At 40.2% G+C, this 26,344-nt stretch overlaps 2 pseudogenes; both read right to left on the bottom strand.

Annotated features, from left to right (window-relative positions):
* Window positions 1-8,738: 8,738 nt before the first annotated feature.
* On the bottom strand, window positions 8,739-9,947 carry LOC137235283 (eukaryotic translation initiation factor 2 subunit 3-like; annotated as a pseudogene).
* Window positions 9,948-10,405: 458 nt separating this feature from the next.
* LOC137235282 (origin recognition complex subunit 4-like) lies at window positions 10,406-24,824 on the bottom strand (annotated as a pseudogene).
* Between the last annotated feature and the right edge of the window lie 1,520 nt (window positions 24,825-26,344).

Raw genomic sequence — 26,344 nt, 5'->3', positions numbered from 1 at the left:
CAACGCCACTAAGTTTTTGCCTCCAATCTCGAACCCTTTAAAGAAACAAGATATTCAAATTAATAAAATCAATGGAGACTTATATGAGATTGGCTGATTCCATAGTCGAGTTTGAACAAGAGTTCAACTCCGCCCCGGCCGAGTCCCGGAACAAGCACACCCTTGCACTACTGCAAGAGGAGCTAGGGGCACTATGGAAGAAGACCAAGTCCACATATGAAAGTCTTCTCAGCAAACCTGAGCTGTCCAAAGACGAGCTCAGCTCACTAAGAAAGAAGAATAAAAGTTGCTTCGCATGCTACCTGCAATGTATGTCTGCTGTGGCGGCTGAAGCCGAAGCTATCACCCCAAAGCCGGCAAAAGATGAAGCAAAGGATGAAGACTCTTCGCGCCGTGGACATAAAATGCGGCTGCCGCCTTGTGACACCGATGTATTTAAAGGCGACTACCTTTCCTGGCCAGCCTTTAGAGATATGTTCACGGCGATATACATCCACAATACTGATCTGAAAGATGTCGAGAAATTATATTATCTAAAACAAAAAACTCAAGGGGAGGCAAAAGAAATAGTGGGCAGGTGCTCATTAACAAACGAGGGTTTTGCAATCGCCTGGAAAAATCTAACCGACAGGTACGAAAATAAACGTATCCTCGTCAACACACAACTAAAGCTTTTATTTAATCTGACGACAGTCGAGCAGGAGTGTGGAACATCAATTAAAAAATTGCAACGTGAGATCAACAATTGCATTTCTTCGCTCCAATGTCATAATATTGACATCACAAATTGGGATGCAATTATAACCTACCTATGCTCCACCAAACTCCCTGAATCTACGTTGGCTCTTTGGGAACAGACCGTAGAACGAAAGACAGATATCCCGAAATGGGAGGATATGGACAAATTCCTGTCCAATCGCTTCCAGACATTAGAGGCGGTTTCTGATCTTAGGGGTAACAAAACTACAAAAGCACCCAAAAGTCAAAATTCGAATTCTAAGGAAAATTCTACAAAACTTGGGGTTTACCAAGCCAGCGTACCAAAATCAGCATGTAAGATGTGCAACAGTACGGAGCACAAATTAAGAAATTGCCAAAAATTCCGTAGGTTGTCTACGTCAGGGAAAATCGAGTTTGTAAAAAGCAATAGTTACTGTCTGAATTGTCTGTCGGGTGGACACACCGTGACACGATGCACTAGCCAATTCAATTGCAGCACGTGCCACGCAAGGCACAACACCTTGCTCCATCTTCCGACAGCACAACCAAAGACAACTCCTCAAAGGTGGACTCAAAACGCCACAGACAATACACCTTCAACTTCAAAACAGGCTAGAGCAAGACTGGAAGCTGAAAAAAGGCAAGATAATGCTAACAACGTCACTTCGTGTCATGCTAACACGACAAAAGGGGTGTTATTAGGAACAGCGCGGGTGAATATAATCTACAACGGAGTAAAATTTTCCGCCAGAGCGCTGATAGACTCTGGGTTCGAATGCTCTTTCATAACAGAAACACTAAAAAAGCGAATAAACCTTCCATCCAAAAGTTTGCATGTGCAAGTGTCAGGAATAAATAATACACCATCTGCACAGGTAAAGGAATCATGTTCGATTAACTTAGGTTCGCTTACAGATCCCTTAGTAAGCATCCATACAGTGGTCCTAGTCCTGCCTCAATTAACAGGGGACCTTCCGACGTGCCAAGTGAGCGCAACGACTCGGCAAGCGTTCCCTGATCTGATTCTGGCGGATAAGAGGTTCTTCATTAATGAACCAGTCGACCTCATACTTGGAGGCGACATTTATCCCCAGATAATACTAAACGGTATACGGAAGAACGTTCTAAATACGCTTCTCGCCCAAGAAACCGTCTTCGGTTGGATTTTAACTGGTCGTGCAGAAGCACCTCACCCAACTAATACACGAGTATCCTTTTTTAATGAAATTATCCTAGACAAGCAGCTAGCCGCTTTCTGGGAACTTGAAAACGTACCTACAAAAAAGGCCCTGACCGAAGATAATGCCTCTTGTGAGGCGCTATATAAAAACATAACGGAAAGGGATTCAGATGGAAGATATACCGTCGCCCTTCCATTCAAACAAAGCTTCCCAAAAACCCTCTGTTTGGGCCCATCTCTTAAGGGCGTATGCTCTCAGTTCTATCGGAACGAGACACGCCTAGCCAAGACACCAGCCCTGCAGGCGGAATACAATAGGGTACTGATAGAATACGTCACGTTAGGGCACATGTCTAAGGTGCACACCGTAGTACCACCACAATCAACTGATTGCTATTTCTTACCGCATCATGCGGTGATCAAAGAAGAAAGCACAACAACTAAAGTAAGGGTCGTATTCAACGCGTCGTACCCGACATCCAATGGCACAAGCCTGAACGACGTTCCACACACAGGCCCAGTACTTCAAGCCGACTTAACGATACTACTCCTCCGATGGAGATTTTTTAAGTACGTTTTTAACAGCGACATTGAGAAGATGTACAGGCAAATCTGGGTAAAGGAAAATCAAACTCAATACCAACGAATAGTTTTTCGCCTCAGAGCAGAGGACCCTGTCAGCGTGTATGAGCTCAACACGGTAACCTTTTGGGTCAACTGTGTCCCCTACCTAGCGATCAGAACCCTACATCAACTTGCAGATGACGTCGAAGCATCGCTGCCAATCGCAGTGCATATCTTGCGAAACAGTATGTACGTCGATGACGTCCTTGCAGGGGGGCATAGCATCGAGGCAGCAATCATTGCTCGCGATGAAATCACAGCTGCATTAAAGTCAGCAGGATTCCCTCTGCGAAAATGGACCCCTAATTGTAGTAGGATACTACAGGGAATACCCAAACCTCACAGGCTTACGGAAGACTTTCTGGAGTTCGAGGACGCGAGCATGGTAAAAAGCCTAGGCATCCGTTGGAACGCGCATTCCGACTACTTTCACTTCACAGCCAAACCAATCGAAAACCAGGATATCTTGACAAAGAGAGCGATCCTATCTGCTATCGCCAAGCTCTTCGACCCTTTAGGCTGGCTCGCCCCAGTTATCATCGTAGCCAAGATATTAATGCAGAACATTTGGCTGGAGTGGACGGATTGGGATGAACCGGTATCCTCACTGACTTTAGATCGGTGGAAAACCTTTATGCAGGAGTACCCCGCCATTAACCAGATTCGTATACCTCGGTGGGTGCACTTCAACCCAACCAACGATATAGAAATTCAAGGCTTCTGTGACGCGTCCGAAAAGGCCTACGCGGCTACGGTTTACGTGCGAGCTAAGATCAACGATAGGATCTGCGTTAGTCTACTTATGGCAAAAAGAAGGGTGGCACCAGTGAAAACAATTTCATTACCACGATTGGAGTTATGCGGTGCCGTCTTGCTGGCTGAGACTTTGGAAACTGTGATGGAGAACCTGAACTTAGGCACATTTAACATTCACCTATGGACAGATTCGACCATCGTCCTAGCATGGATTCGAAAACCCCCTTGTTCCTGGTCAACATTTGTAGCTCACCTTTGTGGTGGCAGGGACCTTCTTGGCTGCAAGAAGGCAAAGCGAAATGGCCATCTCAAGGCGAACAGGAGTACCACACAGACATCGAAGAAAAAACGAGTACAAGTGCATGCAGCAACGACCATCAACAATAGCGAGGATATTCTTGATCGGTTTTCCGATCTATCAAGAGCGTTGCGGGTAATCTCCTACATTATAAGATTCTCGAATATTAAAGCAGAGTCGCACCATATTTCGCCTGACGAAATCAAGGCTACTACTAGCCGCCTCATCAGGATATCCCAAACCAACCACTATGCCGAAGAAATAAGCCCTCTGAGAACTAGGAAACCCATCGCGACCAAAAGCGAGATTTTCTCTCTAGACCCCTTTATCGACGAAGATAATGTCCTTCGGGTGGGGGCCGCCTCAACGCATCCAGGGACGTTCCCGTCGACGAGCGTCACCCGATAATCCTCCCTTACGCCTGCCGACTCACCCGTCTCCTAGTCCTGTTTGTCCACACCATTTCTATACATGGCGGAAACCAACTAATGCTGCGGCTCCTACGCACGCAGTATTGGATACCTCGGGTCAAAAACATGATCCGATCCATCACTCACAACTGCAAGGCCTGTACGCTATTACGCAAATGTTCCCCGACGCAACTCATGGGAATTCTCCCCTCGGAACGTACTACCTTTTCTCGGGCATTTACACCGGGGTGGATTTTGCCGGACCGTTTGACATCAAGTCTTACAGCGGACAAGGATGCCCCATGTCTAAGGGTTACGTCTGCCTATTCGTCTGCTTTGAGACTAAGGCGATCCAGTTAGGGGCGACTCGCGACCTCAGCACCGCCGCGTTTCTCGCAGCATTTAGCCGGTTTGTCGCCAGACGAGGATGCCCGAAAAACCTTTATTCCGACAACGGGACGAACTTTGTCGGTGCGTCGAGGGCTCTCCGCGCAGAGTTCAAGGCATTCCTCGTTGATGCGCGCGACCAACCCCTCTCTAAATACGCCCACCAAACCCTGACATGGCATTTCATACCAGCAGCTGCTCCTCATATGGCGGGCTGTGGGAAGCGGGAGTCAAGAGTTTCAAAACTCATTTCAAAAAGATCGCATCGGATTATAAATTTACTCTAGAGGAGTTTAGCACCCTTCTGTGTAGGATTGAATCCTGTCTCAACTCCCGACCCCTAAGCCTATCGTCAAATGACCCGTCCAACCTGGAGCCACTTACCCCCGGACACTTCCTAGTCGGGGGCCATCTACTAGCGCCACCCGAGATTGACGTCAGCGAGAATCGCGTATCACTCGTCAATCGATGGGAAAAACTCAAGGCGCTGCATCAAACCTTCTGCAAACGGTGGAAAACGGAGTATCTCACTGAACTGCAGAAGCGCGTTAAGTGGAAGCATCCACAATCAAATCTCAAACAGGGGGACCTAGTCGTCATTAAGGAGGATAATCTGCCCCCCCAACGAATGGAGACTAGGTCGGATAGCCAACCTCCACTATGGCCCCGATAACCGAGTTCGAGTCGTCGAACTGGATACGGCAAGGGGACAAACCACCAGACCAATCACCTCCAGTGAGGGTGAGGGAGACTTGTAACTCCCACCCGTTATAACAAACCGCGTAACCCAGCTCTAGTTCACCCCGAATGAGGCCAACAACCCGTATAACCCAGCCCTCGTTCACTCCGAACGAGGCCAACAGAACCTTACCGCTGATCCAATATCTGCCACAGCATACAATTACCCCACCAAGGATAGGAAAGTACTGGTTTTTAAAAATGCTTCAGAAAATTTAAAGGTGAATAAATAGTATTTCATGTTTTCCATGAGCACTCATTATAATATATCTCTTTGTTATTAATATTGTTTTTTTTGATACAGAGATACATTACCCGTGTAGGAGTATGACAACAAAGTGCTCTCAAGCCATGCGACTACTAAACTCACGTTCCATTGTTGATTTTTTAAATAATTGATAATCGAGTGCTATTCTTGAACTAAAGTCCGCGAACAATTGTAAAGCAACGACGATCTTTAAGATTGTGTTTTCTTTGCTATTATTATCAACTAATCATCACTATTATAGAACTGATTTTTCGTAAGCGAGCAAATGACTAGTGGAATTCACATTTTTTTTTAAACAAAATTAGACATCGTTATATTTTTGAATCAATAGCTAAAACGAGTTCGGTATTCAGTAGAGATACTTTATCGATATTCCTTAATCTATGATAAGCTATGGTGGCCCAAACCATGTCTACACATGCCCAAATCTACAAAAACCCACAACCGTTATTCAAGATGTTTAGAGATCTCCCAGTCCTCGGAACTCCCTTATGTTTTTAAAATCTGCTGGTCAACCTTCTGATTTACAACGGTTTTGGGCGTTTCTCGTGTATCTTGTGCTTCCATCTAGTGATGAAGCCGCAAACTGCATCGGCATCACTAGAACTTCTGCAGAATTACCGTCTATCGGAAGGAAAATTTGTATGGAAATACGAGTTATTAATTTACCGATGAGGAGTTAAAATGGAAGTGAAGACAATCTTGTTATATGTAAAAGAAGTTCGTTGACGTCATTATTTTTGAAGCCATCTGTTTTAAATTTAACGATGGTAGCGACGTCGAAACCTATTGAAAAGCACAATCGGGTTTGCAAGCGAAAAATTGTTGGTTCAAATCCCGCATCGTTAAAAGCTAGTGAATTCCCACCCAGTTGCCCCATACTTCAAGTTATTCGAATATAACTCACCTGATTGTACTATTTACTATCGACTGCCGGCGAATTTAGAACGGCACGCATACGATCAGCCAACGAGCCATCTGGGTGGAAGTGACCTTGATTGCAGGTTGCGCTTGTTGGTGTCGCGCGGAAATGGTAGAAAGGCTGACCATTACATTAAAACCATTTTTAACAGATTCCAGTGCATTTTGCAACATTCCCTTGTGTCTGTAAAGAGTAAAGTTTAAAATAAGATATACACGATAGGTAAATTAGATCAAGACTAAGACTAAAGACTCAGTGGTTTTAACCCATTCTGCACCACCTGGTAAATACGAACGTTTATCGGCCAGGATTGTCAACGAACCAATATTTACTAATAAGATAAGCTTACCAGAATTTTTTTGAGAAAAAGGAGGACAAATGTACTAAAAACGTCAAAATTGCTAAGATGAGCAAAATTTTTGGCAAGAAAGGAGGACAAATTTTCCGCATAAAAAAACATAAATAATTTTTTCATTTATTTATTTAGAAACATATGAAATACGAAAATGAACACTGTTTTAAACAAAAACAAAAACAATTCACAGTTTATATAACTAAAAACAGGTAAATAGCGACAACCGAATTTTAAAAAATTCTAAGTTAGTCAATGTTGATATACATACGTACATATTTCAAGGTACTGAATATAGATTTTTCCATATTTTTTGTCTAGTACAAATAAAAAATTTGGCATTTGAATGAATTTTCTTCAATAAACCATCATTATTTTTTAATAAGTTATAAAAGACTTACAATCTAAATCAATATTACACTTAACAATTATCATTGCTGCTAAAGTCTTCACATCAAGTCTTGACTTTTCACTAGTCCATATATCATTAGATATTGAAAATACTCTTTCAACATTTGCGTTTGCCCGGTAAACATAGAGCGATTTCTCCCATTTGATTACATTTTTTAACAAAACCCATTCAAACAAAATCGTCGTGTTTTGTCCAATTTTCTAAATATTCAATAGCGGCTTTATAAAAATTGTTTACACCCAAGTAAAACTTCTTTTTAATTTCCGAATCGTTTCTAGACAATTTGTTTAAATTTGACTGAACAATTAATGGCAAAAAATTACATTCACATCGTCGTTTTAGCTGATCTCTCAAAGTGTTACAGTGAAAACTTACTTCAGTTGCTGTTATGTTTTCCCTTTCAATCTTTTTTATTAATGAGTGAAACATGGTGGCCTGACTATGGGTAAATAACAAAATTGTTTCAGCACATTCATTTAAGAAGAAGTTTTTTAGATTAAGAGGACATTTTTCCAAACTTAGAAAATATGATTTCAACGGTTCAAATAATTTCAGCACTCTTTCAATTGCTTGGGTTAGCGCCAGCCACCTGGTTTTTGAATAACCTAACAACTTTTTGCATTCTACTGAGGCGTCCTCACAAGAACCCTTCAACGAAGTGACCCTAACCGTCAACCGTTCAAAATGTAAATAAATTTGTACTATGATGATTTCAACATCAATGCTCATTAAACTAGAAGCGTTATTCAAAGCATTTGAAAAAATATGTGCATTGCACCCTATTCCAAGGAGTGTTTTTTTACACAAAGACATTATTTATGGGCATTGTTAATACCATTACGATAGACACCTCCAAAGTTGGTATTGGTGTTATCAGCGTATATTGCAATTACTTTACTTTTTTATTTTTATTTTTTTTATTTAATACTTTGTAAATTATTGGTTTCGATCACATTATGTAAGTGGTTGGTCTTTCAGACGTCTCACCTTGTATTGATTCAACAGACAAAATTTTTGTTTGAATACCTTTTTCAAAATCCACATAGCGAACTAAAATAGGATACAATTTTATATGTTGAAAGATGTTTTGTTATGCTCGATCTACCGCCAACTGCAATGATGAATTCAGCTGAGCAAATGTCGCATCTCACAAAAGAATCGTCTTTCTTCTCGCATAAATGTATTAAAGCGAGATCTGCCTTTAAATTTTCGGTTAAATGACATTTTCTTTTATTTCGCGGACATGTTGGTTCTAGGGAAAAGGTTAGATTTATTATTAATCTTTATTACTAATTAACTTATTACCTTTTTATATCGACAGCAACAGGTAATCCGAAAATAATGACAGCAATAGTGATTCAAGGCATATGCATATGTTAAGATAGTATTCAGCATAATAGCCTAGACACATAGTATTTCAGTATAATAGCCTGGACACATTACAAACAAAATCGGTAGTTTTTAGTCAACTTCTCAAAGCGAATTGGTATTGTGAGCATCTTCGAAGCTTGCATATAATAATTTAGTGTACATATTTAGCTGACACACTAGAAAAGGAGGAAAAGGAAGACAATTTTGTCAAAAAGGAGGACAAAAGTGGGCAAGAATTTTTCGGTGGACAAGCTGCATTTTCGGAGGACAATTCTCCTAAAAGGAGGACGTCTGGTCAGCTTATAATAAGATGTCACTTCTTTGCAATTTTTCAACTCGTGCACCCAATAATCATCGCAAAAGGTAGTATGAAACTTCCAATTCAATGTAAATATCAGGCAAATTACCAACGGCACCCAGCACCTGCCTGTGCTGACCGACATAATGTCGGATCTATTTTCGTACCGACACCAATCAAACCACCGGGCACTGCATATTGTAACTCATTTTGCTCAGCATACAATGAGACGATACGCGAAAAAAAAAACTGGTCTACAAGTAATATTGCCTTCACTATCCTTTGTGACCACACCAGGGCGCACTGCAATTTCTTGTCCAACTTTGAGAACACCTCATAAAATGGAACCACCAGCTACGACACCTTTTAAATCGTTCACCTCACATCCGGGCTTGTTTACGTCGAATGAACGTATAACGATTAATCGTGGAGGCGCTTTGAAATCACGTTGTGGCACCGGAATCCTTTTTGTAATATATTCACACAATACATCGATATTGTATTTTAGCTGAGCAGAAAATTGGTATAATTGGTGCCCCTTCAGCTACTGTGCCCTGCACAAATTTTGTTATTTCTTCGTATTGCTCTTTAGCTTGGCTCTCTTTTACCAAATCAATTTTATTTTGCAAAATTAAGATTTGTTTGAGCTTCATTATTTCAATAGCAGCCAAATGCTCAGAAGTTTGAGGTTGAGGGCAGGATTCGCTACCAGCAATTAACAATAGTGCAGCATCCATAACAGCAGCACCGTTCAACATTTTAGCCATAAGAATGTCGTGACCGGGGCAATCTACGAAGTTTATATGACGTACCAACTTGAAGCGACCCGAACATGAAGGACGTGTACAAGGAAAGCTATCATCTTTGCTGGAGCCATCAGATATGAAACAAGCCGGTCGTGGACATTTCGCATTTTCACATTTATAAATTTTAGCATTGGCATATCCGAGCTTGATAGTGATGTTTCTTTCCACTTCATTTTTAAAGCGTACAGTTTGAACTCCGGAAATAGCTTTCACAACCGTGGATTTACCGTGTGCTACATGTTCAATCGTACCAATTTTGGTTGTGGCCTGACGCGAAATGACCTCTGGCGATAATGGGGTCAAATTTTCGATATCCAAGTTATTCAGATCTTGCTTTTGCAAGTTTGTATTAACACCTATTTGGGTTTCTGTCGTCGACATTTTTATTGGTATTTTACTCGTAATCCACACAATGATTAATAAATTTGATTTAGGCTCGTAAACGCTCGAAATTTATTTCACTTGGAAAGAAATATACCAACTTATTTTTCTCTTTCTGCATATAAATTGGTGGTGTTTCGCCACTAGCTGCCGCACGCATATGTCGCATAAATTGCAGTTTTGTTAAGTTCTGCATCAATAAGATGTGTTGCCTTTATGCGGCCAAGGTTTTCTTGAGATGGTTCGGTAAGCCGCATAAGTCCGTATCCAATGCCACCTGCTGAAACCAAATGGTTTTTCTTGTGTTTGTTCTGCAGCCCAAATGGCAGAATCTATTTCACGTTGCTTGCTGCCGCCCAAGAATTCGCCCACTTTATAGAAGTAGTTCAATGGAAATGCAGAAAATCTTATTCAAACTTACTTAATGTCAATGCATAGTTCTTAATTTAAGTAAATAATTTAAATCATAGTTTATGATTTACTTAAATTATGGAACTTTGCGCCCATTGCGATACCTCAGTTGGCAGCGTTTGATATTTATGTATTGCATCATTTAGTTGTACGTAAGTTAGCGCTAGACGATGCATTTCGAAATCTTTTAGTACTTTACCAACTACGCTAGAAATCGGTTGTATTACTTCCATGTGACGCAAACGTTTGAACGCCTTCAGCGAGACAGCACGTTCAATACCTTGCATAGTGGTTGAGACCTTTGCAAACACAATTTCAAAATTGAAAGGGTCACGATCATACATTTCGGAATGGTGTTTTATAGCAATAACAAGACATATTTCGAGTACGGACAAGCCACAGAGTAGCTCAACTCTTGAATCAATTGTGTAGGTAGCAACCACTTCAGAAATCTGCTCTGATGTGATATGTGGCTGCGTATCCGGATCCAACTGAGCCACTAAGCGAAATTAGAAAATTTTTAAAAATGATTCGCTCTTGTCCATTTCGTATAATGTACGCAAAGGGAAACAGCTACCGAATCGTTATCATCAATTAAACCGGCTATGTGATTATTCCATGAGTCGACATATTTTCTATTAAAATTATATTTGGATGGATTAAAATGTTGGCGGTGAATTGTTAACACAGTCGAATTAAACATGTTTTAATGAGATACACGCTCCGCTATTTGCTTCAACTTTGTTTCATCAGGTATGCTTAATAACAATTCGAAAATATCCACATACTTTTCAAATGTACTAGCTGAGGGAAAAAGGAAGATTTGTCTATGAGAAAATCTAGATTTGACACGTTTTTCCAGTAGCTCAATAACATCTAGGTGACACGTCGAACCAATTGTATAGCAATGTTTGATTGTGGTGCACACAAAAGAGATCGAACTCTTCCAATATGAATATAACGCTTTTTGAGCGTTTATCTCCCGATTTTAAACATGCCAAAAGAAAAGCTAAAATTTCAGCGAACGAACCAAAAGCTTTACCATTTGCAGCATTTTCTAATTGCATTTGTACAGTAATTGATTTCAATGCCAGCTTATCGTCTGTATGCAGGTTGCCATTCAAGTGCACCAGAATTGTATTTTGTTGAAAATCGGACAAACCAACAAGCTCAGCAAGCACTGCATTTATTAATGTAGTCTTTCCAGAACCTCGCGGCCCAATGAGTAACAACGAATTTGATTCCCCCAACTCTGCAGTGCGTTGTAGTAGTGGCATGGCGAATTCATACCATTTGGTATTTACTATCCTCTAGAAATCGATTTTTTCACTCAGGTGGTGCCAGCAAACCACCCAAGTTGTAGCAGGGTACCTGAAAATAAAGAATAAATAAAAAGAAAAAGAGATTGAATAATTTTTGCAAAATTATAAAACGGGAACGATACTAGTATACTTACCCAGCACACGTTTTCTTCATAGTGAAAATTCATTCAAAATGTCTCTATACTCATTTCCATGAATGAATGACATTATGAATGAACGAATCAAGGTTGCCACTCGATGACATTTCCTTTTGTCTTTTCTTATGCCCTAAACACATTGCGCGCGATCCCATGGGATCACAAGTGGGATCCGCGGGATCCAACAAACTCGAGTATCAGTACCCAAACAACTTTACCTTTTTTGCCCGACAAATGAAAATTTTGTTTTAGTTTGACAATTTGGTGCACAAAAACCCAATCAAAATCAACTTCCTTGTGAGAAAAAAAAAGGGTGAGCCACTCGAGACCGAAATAATTTTCGCGGTTTATTCGCATTGTTCTCCTTGTTAAAAAGGTTAGTGCAAAATTAAAAATGTAAAACATAAACAAAAACATGTCACACTCAATAGCAGTCTCGCTTTCGTGATAGAAATTTTTTGTGTGTATTGAAGTCCGGCCACCGTGGTGTGATGGTAGCGTGCTCGGCCTATCACACCGTATGCCCTGGGTTCAACTCCCGGGCAAAGCAACATCAAAATTTTAGAAATAAGGTTTTTCAATTATAAGAAAATTTTTCTAAGCGGGGTCGCCCCTCGGCAGTGTTTGGCAAGTGCTCCGGGTGTATTTTTGCCATGAAAAGCTCTCAGTGAAAACTCATCTGCCTTGCAGATGCCGTTCGGAGTCGGCATAAAACATGTAGGTCCCGTCCGGCCAATTTGTAGGGAAAATCAACAGGAGCACGACGCAAATTGGAAGAGAAGCTCGGCCTTAGATATCTTCGGAGGTTATCGCGCCTTACATTTATTTTTTTTTTACTGAAGTCCGATAAAGTTTCGTCAGTCCTTTCAGCTTGAAATCCAAGCAAGAATAAAGTAGTGTCATATATGCTTTGGATACTACAATCAAGGGAGAAGTTAAAATTTTTGCAAAATACTATAAATTTTATGTCGCGTCAGGACTCAGACGCGAACTGTCCCTAAATAATTGCATGACATGACCATTATGTATCATTACGCTGCCAAATTGGCAGCACCGCACAGCTGTCTCACTCCAATGAGTGGAAGAGTTATCAGCTGCCAGCTCCACAAATTTCCACACTCGATAGTGTAGGCTATTCCCGCCAGGGTTGTGTTGAGATCAACAAACACACCACAATTTGTGATTCTCAAAACATGGCCCAAATCAACACAAAGAGTGTTCCCAGACAGCGAATAAAGGCCTCTTTACATCCGCTGCACTTTTTATATGCACGACGTCGCTTAAGGGACAATCTCATTCACCAGCTCTCGTCATTCCACGTCATTTTACGGTCATAGGTTACATTCATAGTCACATTTGCATGGGCGCGGATAAGTTTTGTGACCAAATTTTTGTAGGGCAATTACAAGGAGCCGTGACAACACATGGGTTTACCGTGATATACCGTATATTATCGCGTATTGCCTGCCTTACGCAAACACCAAAAAATATAGTTTGTCCTAAGTCTATATTTAATAATTCTTAATTTTACTATTGGTGGCTTTCAATATCAGAATTTTCATTCTGATGAAACTATTTTCAAAACTAAAGATAATTTTTGGCGTATGTCAATCAAAGTTTACTAACCCTAACAGTGGGTTCAACCACTACACGTCATTATATCGGCAGAATAACTTAACCAGATTATTCATCCCGAATAAACCCTTTATCCCGAGTACGCCAACCACAAGCTCAGCCAATTAAGCTCCATTTCTCCGCCCATACGCCACCCAACCCCCTTAGAATGCAAAACAAATAATAACAAGTTCCCGTTCCAGAATGACGGGTTTCTCGGTCAAACGCAACAAGACGGAGCAACGCGTTGACTCCTTCACCGTCTCCTGCCGGTTGTGCCAGAAGAATCATGGCATACGACTATGCCCGCTGTACAGGGGAATGTCGGCAGAAGATCTCCTCCGGGCCGTCCTTATACACCGGCACTGCCCCAATTGCCTATCGCCGTTCCATCGGTTAGAGATATGCCCTAGCAGCGACCGTTGCAACCGCTGCTGTGAACCACACCACACTACGCTTCACATGGAGGACGAGCAAGCACGGCCACGCCCGATCCCTTGCGAAGAGCGCGACGACGACGAAAGCGCCGACGAGGTGCTATCGATCAACTTCACCGAGGACACACGATCGTGGGCCCAACAGGTCGAAGAGGAGGAGAAGGAGATGGAAGAGTTCACGAGAAGTGCAGCGGCCTTAGCCATCGCCCCAACGGCCAGTGGAGAAGCACGATCCTTCCGACCACTGCTTCAGCATGAGAAGCAGAAGGCAATCCAGGACCAGACATGCAATCAGAGACACATGGAACACGGGGTGGGCGCGGAGACACGTCCTTTCCGCCCATCGCACCGCAATGCTAGTGGGCGCCGGGGCGGCGCGGAGCCGCGTCCGTTCCGCTCGACCCGACGCTCCACTGGCAGAGCGGTTCCGTATCAACCATGCAAAGATGGTACCACCACCACTGTCGTTCCACATTAGGCGCACCCCACCGGCTTCAGGACAGGTCGCTTACGGGAAACCCATGACGCGATGACGATCACCCGAGCATTTATTGCTATCGCTCCTACAGCGATCATACGAATAGAGGCAGGGGGGTGCCTCCATCTGGTGCGCGTACTCATTGATCCCTGCGCGCCGACGTCCGTGATAGATGCGCATCTGGCAAACGACCTCCAACTCGAACGGCTTAATACGGCCAGAACTACGAAGTGCACACTAGTGTTGCGCGGGAAATATGGGGTAACAAATTGCATCACGACCAAGGCAACGGTGGTAGCACGGCATACGCGTCTCAACCCAACCGCGACGATTGACTCCTCGGTCGCCGCACCATTCCAGTTGATTCCAGATGAGACTCGCAGACCCGACGTTCTATCGATCTGCGCCGGTTCTCTTAACACTCGGGGCCGACGTGTACGCCACCATTATGGTTAGTGGCACAGCCCCAGCAACGGTCAATGGGCTCCTCACGCAGCCGACGATCTTCGGACTGGCCGTTTCAGGAGCGTTCCAGCCATAACGCCCAGCCTTTATATAATACATAACCATTACACCTAGAGAGAGAAAAAAATTACATCCAATTAACCAGGTGCATTAACGCACGGATGTCCGCCGGAGATCGTACTTACGACACAACCATACCTACATATCATATTTTTTAAATTTATTTAGTTTATCCCGCCTTTAGAAGGTTGCTGGCGTACTCACCGAGTTTCAAGTTGCTCGCCGCAAGGGGCCGGCATGTTTAGGACCACTCTAACACGCACATTTGTTATATTATTATTAATACCGGTAACGGCTACCACCAGCCGAGAGCTGACTTTGAAGGGGAAAAACTCAACGAAAGTTAGCTATCGGCAGGTGCCGCGGACTTTTTCGCGGTCTTGGCTCCTTCTTCTATTTTGGAACGTTCACGAGCCGGCAGCTAGCCCAAGGTGAGTTATACAAACCAACCATTTTCCACATTTTTCATTTTTCCTAAGTTGCGATTCTCATTATAATTAATATTTGAAATTACTAATTTTCCTACATGTAAATTTGCCAAGTGCATAGTAAAGTGCGCTGCAATTAATTCTCTGCTTTGTGGGTGTATACATTTTTACAATTTAATATTTGCGATTGTTATTGAATCTAGATTTCCAATTAATCACGTGCCTAAATTTAAATGTGCGCATGCCCTTTGGATTTGAATTAATTTGAATTTATTAAACCCCTGGCAACAAACAAAGCAAATAGTGTTCTCTTTAATATAGTGAATTAAAATTGTTATTGTGTGATACTAACTCGGTCTTTCCTTTTCTTTTATTTGCGACGCACCAGCCCGACTTCCTGGGTCTACACTGCCCTGCAAAACCAGTAGGTACACAACAAAGATATTATTAGGAGAAAGCGTTTTTATTATATAAAATATTACCTCAATATATTTCTATAATTGTTTTAGGGTTGGGGTTTATGAAAAAATTAATACAAAATTTTTCCTTCGTTTTTATGTATTTTTGTTCCACTGTATTTTTGATACAAATTTTATTTTCTGTTGCCCACTGTGGGAATTTTGTTAAAAACTAAATAAATATAAATATATAATATAAATATAATATATTTCTATAATTGTTTTAGGGTTGGGGTTTATGAAAAAATTAATACAAAATTTTTCCTTCGTTTTTATGTATTTTTGTTCCACTGTATTTTTGATACAAATTTTATTTTCTGTTGCCCACTGTGGGAATTTTGTTAAAAACTAAATAAATATAAGGCGCAATAACCTCCGAAGAGATCTAAGGCCGAGCTTCTCTTCCAATTTGCGTCGTGCTCCTCTTGATTTTCCCTACAAATTGGCCGGATGGACCTACATGTTTTATGCCGACTCCGAACGGCTTCTGTAAGGCAGATGAGTTTTCACTGAGAGCTTTTCATGGCAGAAATATACCCGGAGCGCTTGCCAAACACTGCCGAGGGGTGACCCCGCTTAGAAAAATTTTCTTCTAATTGAAAAACCTTATTTCTAAAATTTTGATGTTGCTTTGCCCGGGGTGCGAACCCAGGGCATACGGTGTGATAGGCGGAGCACGCTACCATCACACCACGTTGGGAATTTTGTTTGCGGCACTTATTTCAGTGACTGTATATATATGTATGTACAAGTATATAGGTGCACTGACTTGCTATGTTAACGGGGGTGGGTTCGTGCACTTGTATCAGCGCTTCTGAGTACAAGTGTATGTACGTATATTTGTATGTTACAATTATGGAGTTGAGCTGAATTGCTATGCTAATGGTGGTGAGGTTATGCGCTTGTCTCAGCGCTTCTGAGCACAAATGAATATATGTAATATATATGTATGTGTATACAAATTATATATATATATGTATGTACAAGTATATAGGTGCACTGAAGAGCTATGTTAACGGGGGTGGATTCGTGCACTTGTATCAGCGCTTCTGAGTACAAGTGTATGTACGTATATTTGTATGTTACAATTATGGAGTTGAGCTGAATTGCTATGCTAATGGTGGTGAGGTTATGCGCTTGTCTCAGCGCTTCTGAGCACAAATGAAAATATGTAATATATATGTATGTGTATACAAATTATGTAGTTTAATGGACGTAAAATTATGCACTTGTCTCAGCGCTTCTGAGTACAAGTAAAAATATGTAAGTAAATGATTTTTTTTGAAGATAATGAGGCAAAAGTGTTGTTAGGCGAATATTATTGAACCGAATTTAAGTCTTTGGTAAATGCCTGCATACATATGTGCTATGTACCCGTGTGAGTTAATAATTTGTTGAGGTAAATAAAGGGTTTTTTTATCATTTCTTTTCAGGGGCATTCAAGGGAGGGCAAAGGGGAATATATATAAGGGTTTATATATGTAAGTATTTGAAACTGTGTGATTTATATATCTTAGCGGATTAGAGAGGCTTGTGTTCGGGGATTATGAGATTTTTTTTTTTTTTTAGGTTATATTTTATATAGCAAATATGAGAACTTAAGAGGTTTCTCGAGAGATGCTTTAGAGGTCCGCTAAGTTATATAAATCTGTGTATGTGTAGTAGGACAATTTTTTCTGCACTTACTTTTTGCTTGGGATACCTTCTATTTACCGTACGCCGCTGTTCCGAGATTTTTCTGGTGTTGGTAATGGGGAAATGCTGCTGGTGCTGTTAACAGATCCGCTGCTTATGCGGGTAGCGGTTTCTGCTGCCTGTGCTGGTAACCTTTTCTGACGCTTGTGGACTGTACCTTCTTGATGTTCGATAATTTTTTTGTTTTTTTGTAATGTTTATATATTTTTTTATTTCATAAGTCCGGCTCCCTACTTTATTTTGCCACGTTTTTCTCTCAGATTTTCATGCTTTCGAGCACATTTATTTAACAATTTTTTCCTTCCTTTTCAGGATTTTCAGAACATCACTTGTACCTACTTATATTTTCTTTTCTTTTCAGGTTTTTTGAGCAATACACTGATTAAGGCAAATTTCGTTTATTCTTCAGGTTTTTGGAGCACTTTACTTTTTCCTCTTTTCTTATTTTTTTTTTGCTCAAACACAACACTTGTAACAATTTTTATTTTTCAGGTTTTCGGAACACCCTACTTCTTTATTTTCAGATTTTCTTCTTTTTTTTTTGAGCAACGCACTTCTAATAAAATTTTTAAAGTTTTTTCTTCAAACAGCGATATAATAAATTTTTCGTTTTCAGGTTTTTCGGAGCACCCTACTATTTCTCTTCAGATTTTTCGAGCACCGCACTTTTAATAAAATTTTTTGAAGTTTTTTTCCAAACACAGCAATTGTAATAAATTTTCTTTTTCAGGTTTTTCGTGGCACCTTACTTCTTTCTATTTTCGAGCACTGCAACTCTTTTTCAGATTTTTTCGAGCACTGCAACTCTTAAATTTTTCTTTTCTTTTTCAGGTTTTGGAATACCCTTTTTCTCTATTGCCGAATTTTTTTTGAACACCGCTTTTTGCTTTTCTTTTTCACGTTTTCCGGAGCACCTTACTGTTTAATTTAAATTTTTTTCTTTTCTTTTTCAAATTTTTTAACACCGCTTTTTTCAGTTTTATATTCTTCACCACTTTAGTTTTTTGGCATTTTTCGCTTATTTTCAGCTTTTTTCTTTTAAAAATCTTTTCTTCTAGCAAACTTTGCCTTTTCTAGTGCTTCTTTTTGTTTAAATTTATATTCACAATTTTCACTTCGGCTGGCGAGAGGACCATGTTTAAGTTTCACTTAATTGTATATGGGCTCACTACTTGCCCCTTTTCCGCTTTTAAATAACCGAATCTTGCACCTTTTTAATTTAATTCAAGGTTATATTTATTTTCAAACTTTAGGTTATAAAATAAGTATAATTTAATGGCTCGATATTTTTACTTGCTTCACTTTTTGTTTTACAAATTATAATTTTAGAAAGGATTAGAATTATGACATTAACATGCGCGCGCTCAACGATAACTGATTGCGCGGTCGTCCATCACAGCTCGCTACGCTGTGCAGCGAGCATACAAATATACATATACAAAAGTACGTAAGTAAATAGAACAGAAGCGGTAGTTTTCCAATCATTTCTTAAGAGTTTTACATTAGGACTTTAGGGTGAGTATGGTAAGTATAATTTTCGGTAAGTATTCAATTTAAAGGGTAAGTATATATGTAGGTACCAAGGTATGTATGTAAAAAGGTAAGTATAAAATTCAAATTTGAGTATAAATTCAGCAATGCAATTTAAAAGGTAAGTATTTAACAGGTAACTTAATCAAATTGGATAATATAAAATTGGAGGAAAATGAATGGAAGTTGTGGGTGCCGGCTGCATTGACATCGACCTTAGTCGAGAATGCGCACTGTTGCGTAACTGCTGCACGGCGGTATGGCAAAAACTTTGCATCGCTTGCGACGCTTATACTGTTGGCCAAACATGGTAGTACAAGTCCGAAACTACGTCCGCGACTGTCAGGTTTGTAAGGAAAGCAAGCATAGTCACCCTATTTTGAAACCGGGTATAGGAGGAGGTAGTTACCGAACGACCCTTTCAAAAAACTTATATAGATATTTTAGGCAAATACCCTAGGTCCAAACGAGGCAAAACCTATATCTTTGTAGTTGTGGATCAATTTTCCAAGTTCACATTTTTAAAGGCAATGCGCGAAGCTACGGCCACCAATGTTGTGAAGTTCCTCACCGAGGAAATCTTTTATAAGTTTGGTGTGCTGGAAATAATACACTCGGATAATGGTCAGCAGTTTACATCCAAACATTTTGCCAAAATGGTAGAAACGTACTGCGTTAAACACTTGAAAACCGTGTTTTACTCGCCACAATCAAATGCCGCTGAGCGGGTCAACCAATCGGTTTTGGCTGCTTTCCGTTCGTATTTAAAAATAGACCAGAGGGATTGAGAGATATATCTGCCAGAGATTGAGGGTGCGTTGCGCAGCGCCGTACACTCGGCAGCGGGTTTGTTGCCATACTTTTCCCTATTTGGTATTAACATGTTCATCCATAATCGAGTGTGCAAAGATCCCGCATTCCGGAATTGTTGTATTTGTAATCAAATTTGAAAAAAAGTTTGATGACGTAGCGCTTTTGAAATTTTTCCATTTATTACATTTCTCTCATGTCTCGCTACCAGTGTTCGGAGTACTTAAAACTGTTACCTGAGTCAGCGACTACGCCGGAGTAAAAATAAAATTTTCGGACTATATTTTTTTTTCCTTTTTGAAAGCGCGCTAACAACTAACATCAAATTGATTTGGTGGCTTGGAAAACCTTTCGATTGTGTTTTTGCTATGAAATGTTTCTCAGCAAAAAAGTTATCTATCTTATCAGATGCACATGGAGTCGGCCTAAAACGTGTAGGATGACCAATTAATTCTTCCATTAACACTCCACATTCTATCTCCCCAGATATTTATCGCGAAAAAATATTATTATTATTATTTTCGGTTTACCATACATATTTCATGCTCTTTTAATGAACGATGATGGCGACCTGGTAACTGACGTACAGAGTGTGGGGGAAGACGAATCCGATACGTCGATTGCCGATGATGAAAACCACTCCGAGGCAGTCCAGTATCACGGCAAAAGAATCACAAGTTGCCAAGTAATGATGGGATACACGCAGGGCTGTTCAAACATGGCGGCGAAGAGTTGGTATAAGATAAAGCCTAAAAAAAGTGGGTCTTGCAGTGAATTTAGGGCAATACGAAGTAGTTGCTGCCATCGTGGCCTTTGTAGCCACGTCACTGTTTACGGATATAAATTCGAGACTGTGAAGGATTTCGTTCATTTGGGAAGCAGCATTAAAAAACAAAGCAAAAACAATGTCGGCCTAGAAATCAAACGGAGAATAACTCCAACTGCCAACAAGTGCTTCTTTAGGCAATTGAAAAGTAAAGTCCTCTTTCGACGAACAAAATTCTCGCTCTACCAATCACTCATCATACTTGTCCTGATGTATGGCTCGGAATCATGAAAGGTGTCTAGAGAAAATGAGATGGCTCTTGGAGTATTCGAGAGAAAGTACTCCGGAAGGTTTATAGTCCGTTCCGTGATGTCGACGGCGAGTATCGAAGGAGCTATAATGATGAGCTATATGAGCTTTATGCAGACAGGACGATAGTGCAGAGATTGAAAATCTAAAAGCTTCGCTAGCTAGGGCATATCATGCGGATGAACGAACACGCTGCAGCAGTTTGTAAACAGAGATAAGTGAAAACCTTCACTGGGTTGGGAAGGACATTTGGAGGAAGATTTGACCTCTATTGGTGCCTCCAATTGAAGACTGTTATCGCAAAACAGGCTTGCCTGACCTCATTTTTATATAAAACTTCAAAAAGTGCTGTATGTTGAATTTTGGCAGGATTTACAGATCTCGCCCGGACACATGTTTTGTTTACATTCTACTCCTTCTTTTCTCATTCCGAACGAAAAAAGTACGAAAACTGTGAGTAAAATGTGAACAAACATGTCTTAAGACACAAACAACGAATTCACGTCATTTCATCCAATCGTCACTTGTAAATAATCAGCTTCTCATACGTACACAATAAAAGCTTCAACCAAAACATATTACGAAGTGATACTATTTAGTTCTCAACTCGACCCAAATAAACCTTTGAGATAAAAAATGTAGTAGGAGGTAAGAACGGAGCAAAATACTCCGATTGGAATAAAGTCTGAACACTGCGTCAGCAATAAAACATGTCGTCAAAAGCGTGACGTCACGCCGAGAAAATTTGTTTCACAGCTAACTATGATTTTTTGCTCTCTCATTTTTTAATGCGGGATCTGTTTATTGCTTCATGATGTTCACCAGTGGCGCAGACTTTACGCTGACTCGGAAACTAAATTCACTTAACAACAGTGAATTACTGTTGCTGTAAGACAGCGATAGAATGAGATTAATGACGGAGAAGATTAAAGAAAATTTACACGAAACCTATGAAACAAACGCGGCGCGATACAACAAAAGAATCCTTGAATTACGGTTTGTATCCGGACAAGAAATATATAAGCGCAACTTCGTATAAAGCGATTTTAAGAAAAATATAAAAGCGAAGCTTTGCAAAAAATGTAGTAAGTTCAGAGTAACGCGAGCGTTAGGTAATGTACGTGTTGGAAACGTTGTCGGGAAGAAGCCTAGGTGCGTGGCATGCCAAGGACCTCAAGCAATAGTCCTCCTTCATTCACTCAGTATTTCTCCGGCGACGAAGGCCAAGTCGTCCGGAGAGCAACAACCAATCAATGATGTCAGCCAACCTGAAAGGAAGGTAAACAAAATATCCACAAAGTAACCCGCTTATATGTGAGTTTTATACATAATAATACTTCCCGTAAATCTCTCTCCGGCGATGAGGGTCAAGTCGTCGGGGCGGTCCAATATCCAATATATACTATCCTCCACAAATACCCGGCATAGCTATCGAAGCAGGAGACAGTGTCAGGTCTTGGGTCGTCCACGCGTTGGGCTTCATTCACACCTTGGCCCACTTGGATGGATAGAGAGTCCCATATGTATTTGATCTGCCCAAAAAATTGTAAAAGCGTGTTTGCCAAATATGTAAACACGAGAAATGTCAAATGAAAATTTCCAAAAAATATCATTGTTGTGAATTCACATAGATTCACAATAACAAAAAAAGCTTAATGTGTAAGGTTACCAGAGCGGCGTGCATGATGTGGGAGAATGAAGGCAGGGATAGATAGCGGTAGAAGAAAGACCGTGGGAAACGGCATAGGGAAACGGTTTTTTTTTTCAGCGATTTGGACCGTATAGAAGGGGGTAACTGGAGGAGAAAAAAATTAAAGTAAAATATAGCAGTAAATCGGGTTGAAGTGCGCGCTCCTCTTTCCAAAAAAAAGGAAATATATTCGTTTTTTTTTTGTTATTAAGTTTTGTTTTTGTTTTTATCGGCTCCATTCGAACCTTGAGTTATTAAGTTTTTTAAAATTCCTTGTGCGCGAAGATCCAGAAAGGATCAGTGTAGTGCCGAAAGTAATAATTTTGTATTTTTGATATAAGGCTAATTGCCTTCAATTAAAAGCGTGGTCTCGGTCGAAAATTTAAAAGGAAAAGGGCACACAACAATCAACCACCAGGACAGGACCTCCCGGCAGCATAAAGATGTGGAACAGTTATTTACCTGGTGAGTATTTAAATGATAAAGAACTTTTTTTTAAATCATAGAAACTTTCGCGCCGTTTTGGGTTTCACGCGACCTCAATTTCGACTTCGGCCCCAAATCTCCTCGATAAATCCGCAGGTACGGATTTTTCTGATTTAAATTTTTTTTTGCGATACATTCATTTTATATTGCTTGTAGGTATGTGGGCGATATTATATTCATCACATTTTTGATACTTCAATTTCATCACATTTAAATTCTTTTATCGCATCTTGGAAACCTGCATCAAATTGAATTTTTTTATTCAGCTTGCTGTTCGCCCTACCGTTGGCTGACCCACCTCGTTAAAGTAGTCACCACAATATAATATTAACAAAAGGTTTTTATAGTATAGATAGATCCACCATTAAATATACCGAAATAATCAGGATGAAGAGCTGAGTTGATTTAGCCATGTCCGTCTGTCTGTTTGTATGCAAACTAGTCTCTCAATTTTTGAGATATCTTGATAAAATTTGGTGAGCGGATGTACTTAGGGGTCCGATTAGACATTTGTCGGAATCAACTAGATCGGACCACTATAGCATATATCCTCCATACAACCGATTTTTCAGAAAAAGAGGATTTTTTTCATATCTTCCTCAATTTATCAGATTCAAACATCACCATATGCTTTCGTATATTGCACACATTATTGTCTGAAAAAAAGGATGAGATCGGTCTATATATAGTATATATCCCCCACAACCGATTGTTCAGATAAGAAACTTTTCGTAATTACTGCCCCATTTTAAGAGCTAGAGGCTTCAAATTTCAGCGATTGCTTACGTATATAGCATATATTGTTGTCTGAAAAAATCATAGAGATCGGTGGTATATATAGTATGTATATATATATAAAAGTATTCGCAATTTTAGCCCCATTTTAACAGCTAGAAACTTAAAATTTCACCAAATGCATACGTATATAGCATTTTTTGTTGTCTGAAAAAAATCAAAGAGATCGGTGGTATATATATTATATACCCCATATAAACTGTCATTTTTGGCCCTTTTTTACGGCTAGAAGCTTCAAATTTCATCAAAGACTACGTTTACGTCATATATTGTTGAAATACGTGATTCGTAGTCATAGTTTTTACATGCATACCGCACAAAACGTGAAATTTTGCATCCTCACACAAAGTACTGTGGGTCCAAATAAAACGCATTAAGTTCTTTTGAACAATTAAATATAGTTTATAGTTTATTTAAACTATTTTTAATTAGAGGTATTGAAAAGAACGCGCAGTCGTTGAAAGTCAATCGGTAACTAACTCCGTTTTCGTTCGTTTTAAATCAGCGTCATGTATTTTTCGTCAAGTGTTCGTTCGTATGTATCTAATGTCAGTAGAGTTGTATTATCTAGTAGCTAATAGGTCTGTCCACTTCTTGTTGCCCGTTCCTGTGTCAATCCTACATTCGGCCGTCCTGATATGTCGTTCGACCCGAACGATAGGTTCCAGGCTCTCATGTGCTCGGATATTGTTGTAGTTTTATGGGGACTCTCATGGTCACCTACTTTTTCTACTTCATACCTGCCTTTGTTTTACAGCATATGGCCCTAAGAATTTGGCCTTAAGTTTTAAGCCTGGACCATATTCCGTCCTTTTTATCGCAACCAATTCATCTACATTATATTCGGTCTCTTGTTTTCGCTTTGAATTAAATGAACGTTTATTCTCTTCTTGAATATTTGAAATATTTTCTACTGCATGTTGTCTGACATCTTCACGTTCGCTATTTAATTCTTCAACTAACGAATCTTCCAGTAACTTGCGCAGTTCTATGGTTTCGGCTACACGCATGTCTAACCCCGTTAGTATTTTAAAAGGTGTATAACTGGTACTTCTTGTTGGACTATTATTGATAAAACGTTGGACTGTTTCGACATACTTGTACCAGCTTGCTGGGCTATTGTGACATAGTTTCGTAGGAAGTGGAATAATAATGCGATGTATGTGTTCTACTTGTCCATTACCACGAGGGACCCCTGTTGCAATTAACAGATGTTGAATATTTTCTCTGTCGCAATACTCATCAAAGCTTTTTGCCGTAAAAGCAATACCTCTACCTGTTATTATTCGTCTAGGGTTACCAAACACTGAAGCCTGTTTTTCTAATCGATCTATGGCTGAAGCTGAGTCAGTACTTCTGGTAGGATAGAGCCAAAGAAATTTGCTAAACGCTTCTACTACGACAAGCAAATGATTTTATTTTGTGTGTGTTAATTCCATTGGACCTACGTGATCCAGACGGTACGTCGCAAGAGGTCTATCTTCCTTGTCGATAGGCGAGAGTAATCCTTCCTTTTTTCCTACTTTCGCTTCTGCAATAATGCACTCTACGCAACTTTTTACTATTTTGCTTACCTTCGGTAAAATTTGTGGTATATAAAAATGTTTTCCTATGTAATCTTAGGTCTTTTTTGCTGTCCAATGCCCCTGACGATGTGCCGCACGAATAAATTCCTCTTCCATTGCTTGCGGAACCACTATTAACTCGTTAACTGGGTCCTTATATAAAACACCATTCTTCATATAAAAATCTTCATAAGCCTGGTTTTCGAGAACTTTAGCAATAGCCTTCACCCAATCATTTCTTTGCTGCGCCTCTTTCAAGCGAAAGCTTAAAGAGTCTTCTAGCAACATACACGACATTCGACTTAGTGCGTCAACATGCTTCATCTTCGTTGCTGGCCTATGCTCAATCACATAATCGAAGACTTGTAGGTACATGGCCCAACGAGCAACTCTAAGGGGTACTTCTTTTTTCTTCATCGTCTGAGCGAAAGCCTTACAGTCGCTTACGATTTTGATCTTTTTTCCCAGCAAATATATTCGCCACTTTTTCGAGGCCTCTATGATCGCAGGAACTTCCACCTCATATGAGTGGTACTTCTGTTTCTCTGGCCTAGTCTTTCGGCTCATATATTGGATGGGGTGGAATCGTTGGTCACCTATGTCTTTCTGAAGAAGTACGCCCCCATAGCCATACATACAAGCATCCGTATGTACTTCGGTGTCAGCATAAGGATTGTAGAGTTTTAAAACTGGTGTTTTAACAAGCGCTGACTTAAGTTGCTGAAATGCTAAGTTTTCTTTCTCTTCGACCCTAAAATCGGTGTCTTTTCTGAGTAAATCGCTCAATGGCTTCGGGATTACCGCGTATCCCCCCACAAATCGTTTAAAATAGGAAGTGAGACCTAAGTATCTTTGAAGGAATTTCCTATCACGTGGTAATGGAAACATACTCATAGCTTTAATCTTATCTTCTGATGGTTTTATACCCCCATCCTCAATAACGTAACCAAGAAATTGTATTTTCC

This window comes from Eurosta solidaginis, chromosome X (genome assembly GCF_040869045.1).
Source record: "Eurosta solidaginis isolate ZX-2024a chromosome X, ASM4086904v1, whole genome shotgun sequence".
NCBI classification, from domain to species: domain Eukaryota; kingdom Metazoa; phylum Arthropoda; class Insecta; order Diptera; family Tephritidae; genus Eurosta; species Eurosta solidaginis.
The sequence above is the reverse complement of the archived record's forward strand: the minus strand, read 5'-3'. Positions and strand labels throughout refer to the sequence as shown.